This window comes from Zonotrichia albicollis, chromosome 8, assembly GCF_047830755.1.
Source record: "Zonotrichia albicollis isolate bZonAlb1 chromosome 8, bZonAlb1.hap1, whole genome shotgun sequence".
NCBI classification, from domain to species: Eukaryota; Metazoa; Chordata; class Aves; order Passeriformes; family Passerellidae; genus Zonotrichia; species Zonotrichia albicollis.
Window position 1 is genome coordinate 38,592,469 of NC_133826.1, and position 7,442 is coordinate 38,599,910.

The window sequence follows — 7,442 nt, forward strand, 5'->3', positions numbered from 1 at the left end:
TTCTTCTTGATTTTACATCAAAGTGGTTTCAGGAAGAATGCATTTTCTGGCTGCCCTATAGTTGCTCCTATTGCTTGAAGATAGTTTTCACTTTTGGGGATCAGTGCTTGATTCAAGAGTGAAAATGTCTCTCCACTATTTCTTAAAATTTCAACTTCTTCATCATTCTTTAGCTGTATTTTAAACAGTGGCCTGCTAGGGTAAGAATTGCCAGTCTCGGTCATTTCTTATCATCTAGAGTGGCTGCAAGAGTTTGGTGTACTTTGTCGGCTAACTCTGGGCACTGGCCCTATTTCCAGTGTCCTGATTTCTTACAAGATGCACACTGATTTGCGTCCAGCTTGGTCTGTGGCTGCTTTGAACCTCCTCTGCCTCTGCTATTTTCGCCCCTGCCTCTGCTTCAACCACGCCTACATCTGTCCTCTCCCTGGTGCTGATCCAGAGCTGCCACCATCGCTGCAGGGAGCTGTTTTTCTTTTTCCCTCTCTTGACTTTGGTACACTTTCTACTTTTGATGTAGTGTCTAAAATCTTGCGTCACTGCTCAGTGTTCTTCGAACACTTCTCAAACTCAGACGGCCTTGGTGCTGTGACCATTTCCCTGGGGTGTTCCAGTTTGTGTTTATTTATCTGTTATCGTAGAATGGTTTGTTTTCAGGTACCCCTAGGTTCTGCCCTCCCTCAAAGCTGTCCCTCATGCCATTCCCCACTCTTTGTTCCAGCTCCTTCCCTGCCTCTCAAGATAATCCAGCTCTGTATTCCTGAACCTTCCCTGTCACTTTTGCCTTGGACCAATCCCTGACTGCACCACCCCTTTGGAATTCCTCTATTGCTGGAAGCCCCACTGGCCCATGTGACCTACCCTCTCCTCCCATCTGTCCTAATTAGTCCCAAGAACCTGATGGAATCCCCTCGCTCCTCCCCTGCGGATTCCTTATTGCTCAATCGTTTGTATCCACCTCCTGAGTTGTACCCCGATAAAATCCCGTGCACAGAAGTGCTGGCGGCTCTTTGCTGCCGAATCCTTCCCTTGGAATAAGCCTTGGCCTGTGGAACCTCACAATCGAGGAGCCTCCTCCTTCTCTTTGGCCTGCTCCGTGCTGCAGTTAGTGGATCCTGAACCACTGAGCAGTGGCTCACCAGGGTCAGCCGCGGGCGGGACCCAAGCCTTGGCCGTTCCCCGCTCCCGGCGCAGCGCCGCAGTTTTCCCAAGAGCCAGCCCGGGCCCCGCTGGGCTGCGTCAACGGGGAACTCGTCCCAGTGCCTGACTGTGCTCTGGGTGAAAAACCTTGATCTGATACGGAAATGAAACTTGCCCTGTCCCAGCTCCCTGCCCTTTTCTCCGGTCCTATCACTGGTCCCAGCAGTGACGAGAGCTGCAGCAGCCCCTCTGATTCCTCTCAGGAGGATGTTGAAGACCACAATGACGCCCTTTACTCTCCTCCAGGCTGAACAAAGTGCCTTCAGCCGCATCCAGGGCTTCCCCTCCAGGCCACACTCCATCCTTGCAGTCCTCCTTTGCATTCTGGCTAATGGTTTCATATCTTTTGATATTGTACTGCCCAAAAGTGCGCCCGTCTGCTTCCAGCGCTTCTCTTGGCTGCTGCTTCAGGGTGTGGGCACCATCATCAGAGACACAGAAGAGCTTCTCCTCCCAGAGTTGTCCTTATCCTCCGCACTTCCACGTCTCTGCCTTGATGTTCACTGGGGAACTTGCCACTTTGTGGCCGCTCATTGCTGTGCTCAGCAGGGACACACTTTTGTTTGGACATGAGCTGCCAGAGCAAGACATGCAGCAACTGAAGCTGAGAAATGCAGAGGCTGGGCAGATTCCGTTTTTTCCAGAATGTGGGAAGGAGAGTGAGAAAAGCACAAGGAAATTTCAGCCTGTTAACTTTGCAATCTAATTGCCCTGGGACACTCAGCAATGGATGGTGCTCTGGTGCTACTGCCAATGCCTTCCATGAGAAAAATTCATTTCAGGAAGGAGCAACATCATCTGACAGAGACCAAGTGTGCCAGCAGTTGCTCCAGGTGCTCCTGCCATCAGCCCCTGCAGGAAAGAGGCACAGCCCACAAGGCACGTGGCCTTTGGCTCCTTCTGGCACAGAAAGCCCCCAGGGGCCACAGGTCTCTGGGGCAGGAGACGGGCACCAGCGCTGCCAGGGCTCAGGGACTGGCAGGTCTGCTTGGCCAGGGACTCTGCCACACCTGCTGATGTCAGCGCTCCCCGGGCCCCAGGCCTCAGAGCAGCATTGGTGCCCGGGCCCACACGTTCCTTGTGCGTGTCACACCGGCAGCTTTAGGACAGCCACCAGCCGGGACGTGTCCCAAGGAGGCCGTGCCAGCTTCCCTGCAAGGCCCCGTGCCCTTCCCAGAACGGCTGCGTCGGCAGCCCTGGGGGCTCCTTCTGCTGCCCTGAGCCCACAGAGCATGGCAGCGTTTGCTGATGCTCTGAGCCCTTCTTAAAGACCCTGTCGGCCTTGCTTAGGCTCCTGGGGCCAGCCATTCCTTCCAAACTGGGCCCCTTTGGGTTGGCTGGGCGTGGCCCCAGGGCAGGCGGCAGTGTGTGCAAGGGCCCTTGGTGACACGGTGCCGCACACTCACTGTGACATGGAGCGGGTGTCCAAGGGCCCTTTGTGACACGGGGTGACATAGGGGCTGGAGGTGACAAGAGCACACCACAGTGCTCAGAGCACGCGACGGGACAGGACGGGACCGAGCGGTGTCGTGAGGAGTCCCCACACAGCGCGCTCGTTCGCGTCCCACCCGGAGCTTTTCTGAAGCCTTGTTCCTGCAGCTGAGCTCCAGGCCAGACCACAGGACTTGCTGACCCATGGTCTCCCCGGGGCTTCTCTTCTGCAGGTGCCCTTGAGGCCATATCATAGTCCTTGTCAGGAGTCCCCTGTCCTTGTGGCAGGGGCCCTTGAGACCGAGGGCAGGACTTGCTGTCCTGTAGCCTTCCTGAGGCTTCTTACTTGAAGGTGCCTTCCAGGCACCACTGCAGGACTTGGTGACTTGGAGCTTTTCCAAGGCAACTCTCCTGCAAATAGCCACAAATCCAGGCAGAGACATGGAGCAGAGACACCTGGCAGTGCCTGAGCTGGCCTGGGTGGAGGAGGAGGAAGAAGGCCCTGCAGCTGCCCCGGCACAGCAGACTGAAGAGGTGGTGCCGTTTCAGCCACCGCAGGAGGGTGAGTGGCAGAGCTGGGCCACAGGACTGGTGCCTGCTGCCAGCTTGAACCCCATGCCGTGCCGTGCCATGCCATGCTATCCCTGGGGACATGCCCACGGACAGGACGGAAGAGGGGCCGGGCAGAAACCCCGCAGTGGCCGTGCTCCATCCCCTGGGGCATCCCGGGGCTCTCTCTGCCTGGGGATGGCAGGGCTGGGCCGTGTTGTCCGGCCTCTCCTGCAGCCCCTCATCTCTGGCTGTGCTCGCTCTTTGCCAGATGCAGCCCTGGAGCGCACACAAGAGCAGGAGTCCAGCCGTGGCCGCTTCCGCAGGACAGCGCAGGTACCTGCAGCCACCCCCACCTGGGCTGTGCCTGCTGTCCCTGCTCAGCACAGCACCGTGTGTGCAGCACTGCATGCAACATTCCCGGCTCTTTGCCCTTCTCCTACAGTTTGTTTGCAACTTCCTCAAGAGAATTGAGGAGGAAGAGACCATCGCCACGGGCATGGGCGTCAGACCATACTCGCCCATCCTCCTAAGCAAGACCGGTGCTGCCCTGCTGTGTATGCTTGTAGAGGACGATTTTTACACTCCAAAGCAAGTAAGCAGCCTGTGGCCAGGCTTTGATCCTCCCAGCAATTGCTTGGCCTCCCAATCCACACATGCTGCTTGCTGTGAGCCTTTCACGCCACATGGCAGTGGGGTGGGAAGGGAAGCACTCCTCTGGGGAAGCTGGGAACATTGCTCCCTCTGGCAGCATTCCAAGTCGCCCCGTGCCTTCTCCAGGTGCCTGCCATGGTGAGCTACATCCACCAGTGGCTCATGGCCAATGGTTCTGCTGAGCACAGGCTGGACAAGACCCTGCTGGATCTCACCCAAGCACAGCCAGATGACGCAGTCGTGACGCTCCTGCGCGTGGCCCCGTCCTGTGACAGGTATGGGGCCCACCTGCCCACAGGGCTCAGGCCTCCCCAGCCCATCTCCCTGCACAGCCTGCCCCAGGTGTCGGAGCGACAGAGAGTTCCAGGGCCCTCAGGATGCTCCCTTTCCCAGCCCTGCCATGTCAGCCCCTGAGCCTGCTGCCATGCTCCCTTGCCGCCTCCCAGGGCTCTGTCCCCACAGGGCTGGGCTGTCTGGCTGCTGCTGGCAGGGGGGCAGTGGGCAGAGGCAGAAATGGCAGCCGGCTCAGCTGCCCCCGCTGCTGTGTCTGAGACCCCCCTGAGAAACAGCTCTAACCCCACAGAGCTGCCATGGCCATGTGGAAGACCATCATGGGCTCAGCCAGGACTGCGGAGCTGGCGCAGCTGATCCTCCTGGATGTGCTGGGGAGCTGGCCAGAGTACAGCACCTGCACCTCCAACGGGGACGAAACGGCTGTCTTTGCCCTGGCTGTGAGTTTCTGCAACTGGCCTTTGCAGGCCCCAAGGCTGCCTCTCCAGCAGCTCTCCATCCTCCTTCCCCCACTGCATCTCCCTGCCTCAGGCGCTGGCCTGAAACCTGGCCCAGGGGCAGCTTCAGGCCCACCAGGCCCCGTGCTCCCCCTGCCATGGTCTCTCCTGGCCTCTCCCTGCCACGCTCGCGCCCTGCCACACACACACGTCTCGGCACTGAGCGCTGTCTCATGGGGCTTTGTCCTTTGCAGGCAACGGTGGTGATGTGGAAGATCCTCCAGGTGCCCTGTCTCCCACGGATCTTGAAGGTCTATTTCCCCCGCCTACTTGTGCATCTGCTATTCCAAGTGTTCTTCAGCACTCTGGATATGCCAGAGGAGGTCGACACCTTCTGGAAGGGATGCCAGGAAGAGCACGGCCTTGCCACCAGCCCCAACAGGTGCTCCATCCCACTCCTCCTGTCCCTGCCACGTGGCCTGCCAAGGAGCCAGTGCTGCCAGTGTGACCTGGGCTTTGCTGTGCACACAGGTTTGCTGTGCGCACCCTGAAGTCCCTGCTCTGCCTTCTCCGCTGCGAGGATGTGGTGGTGGCAATGGAGCGCAGGTGTGCCTGGGACACGCTGCTCTCTCTTGACACTCACCACTTTGCCGTGGCTCTGCTTGCCAGGTGAGACCCCCTTCTCCCCACTGCCTCTGACAATGCTGCTCTGTGCCCAGGTGCCCCACAAAGTGTCCGTGGTGGCCATGGCTCAGAGGGCCTTGTCACTGAGGGATGGCCAAGCAGACTGGAAAAGGCTGGCACAGGAGGGTGCCCATGAGCAACCAACTCCCAAATGGCCCACGTCCCCTTGCTGGAAGGGTGCTGGGGAAAGATGAGAACTGGGTGAGTCCCGCCTGGGAGAGGTTTGCCCCACTGCATCAGGGTCTTGTTTCCTTTTTCCCCTCTTCAGAGAAATTCGCCGCTTAGCCATCCACTTCTGTTCCGCGGTTGCATTCTACCTGCTCGCCCTGCTCGGCAAAGAGATGCCATACTGGGATTTCCCTGCCCTGGCATTCCTTGTGGAGGTGAGCCTCAAGGCCAGCGCTGCCTGGCTGAGCGGCCTCCCAGCCCTCTGGCCTCTCACAGCCACAGCTGCCAGGACAGTGCCCGTGCCCCGTGCTGCTGCCTGGGCCCGGCCCTGTGCACTTCTGGGCTCCTGCCGGCCGGCCGGCTCCCCTGTCACTGCCCCGTGCCTTTCAGGTCCTCGAGTGCCTGGACTTGAGGGAATGCAGTGACAGTGTTCTGGAGATCCTGGCACAGAACCTGCAGAGCGAGCACATGGCTAGGCGTTACTTGGCACTCCGAGGCCTCGTAGTGCTGGGCAAGAATCCCTTGATGGTGAGAAGGGGGCAGTGGCTGAAGCCGTGCAGGCAGCAGCGTGGGGCTGGGCAACGCAGTCGCTTGGCCTTGCCTGGGCTTCGGCCGCTGGGGCAGCTCTTCCCATCTCTCCTGCTTCCCACTTCAGCTGCCCCAGTGCTTCGGGACAGGCCTTTGGCCTCTGGGCCCTGCGGCAGCAGGGCGGCCTTTCACAAAGTTGTGTTCCGCACAGGCTGAAAAAATGCGGAGCCTGACTGAAAGTCTAATGGAGCTCCTGGAGGAAAATGACAGCGACATGATCAGGATGAGCATTCTTCTACTCAGATATTTGCTCCTGGATAATGGTGCTCCAATAGCCACCCCCATCGCCCTGCAGCTGGCTGAGGCGCTCCTGCCACTCTTTGACAGCGTAAGGCTCTGTGCCCACAGCCACAGCCACTGGCTGCTGCCCGGACCCTTGGTGCCCTGTGCAGATGCACGCCTGTGCCCTGGGGGGCCTGAAGCAGCCGATGCTCAGGTCTTTTGCCCTTTCCTTTCATCCAGGATGATATCCAGGTGCAGCTGAGCTCCATGGCTCTCTTTCAAGAGATGCTGGACTTATTAACAGAAGAGGCAAGAAAGGCCCTCAAGTCCCACGTGCGCCAGAGCCTGCTCCCTCTCTACTTCCACTGCCATGACGAGAATCAGACTGTTGCTGAGGTGAGCACTTGTGGCCAGCTGCTGTGCCCCTGGCAGGGGCTTGGGCTGCCGCCTGCCCTGGCACCTTGGGGGCTGCAGCCTCCTCCAGCCTGTGCCACTGGCATGCTCCTGTGCCCTGGACTGTGGGGCCATCTGTGCACGTCTGTCCCTCTCCAGGCCTCCCGGGAAACGCTGCATTCCTCAGCCAGATTCCTGAAGAGGAGGGATATAGAACAAATGCTACACGTGGATCAGAGCTTTGGGGAGTGCCTGGTAAGTACAGCAGAGATCGCCCAGCCTCAGCATGGCGAAGGTCCCTGAGGGCGGTGCTCAGTGTGCGGGGCTAACAGCTGTGCCCGCTGCTGCAGCCAGAGGCCGCGCGGGCTCTTCTCCAGGCTCCCGTGGGCCTGAGTCGGGTGCCCATGGAGCCCCGGCCCGGCGGGGCTGCGGGGCGGCACCACGGCTCCCCGGGCAGCAGCCGGCCCTCTGCCCCCTGCCCTCGGGAGCCCTTGGCCAGCGGCTGCTGGCCACGCCTCAGGGCTGTGTGGGCAGGCGAGGCCGGCGATGGGCGCAGGCGGCGCCCGGCCCAGGAGCTGAGCCCGCGCCAACCCTTCCCTCCTGCCGCTCTCTGCAGCTGGCAGAGGACAGGAGCCGAGCGGCCGAGCACCTGCGCCGGGCACTGCACTACTTGCAGAGCCCACAGGAGTCCCTGCGAGAGGCGGCCGTCAGGTTCATGGGTGAGTCCCGAGCCCGGGCTCCTCCCCGGCCCGCCTGCTCGGCAGCTCGGTCCCGGCCCCGGCCCCGCCTGCTGCCCCGGCAGCGCCGGCCCGGCCCTGGAGCCCC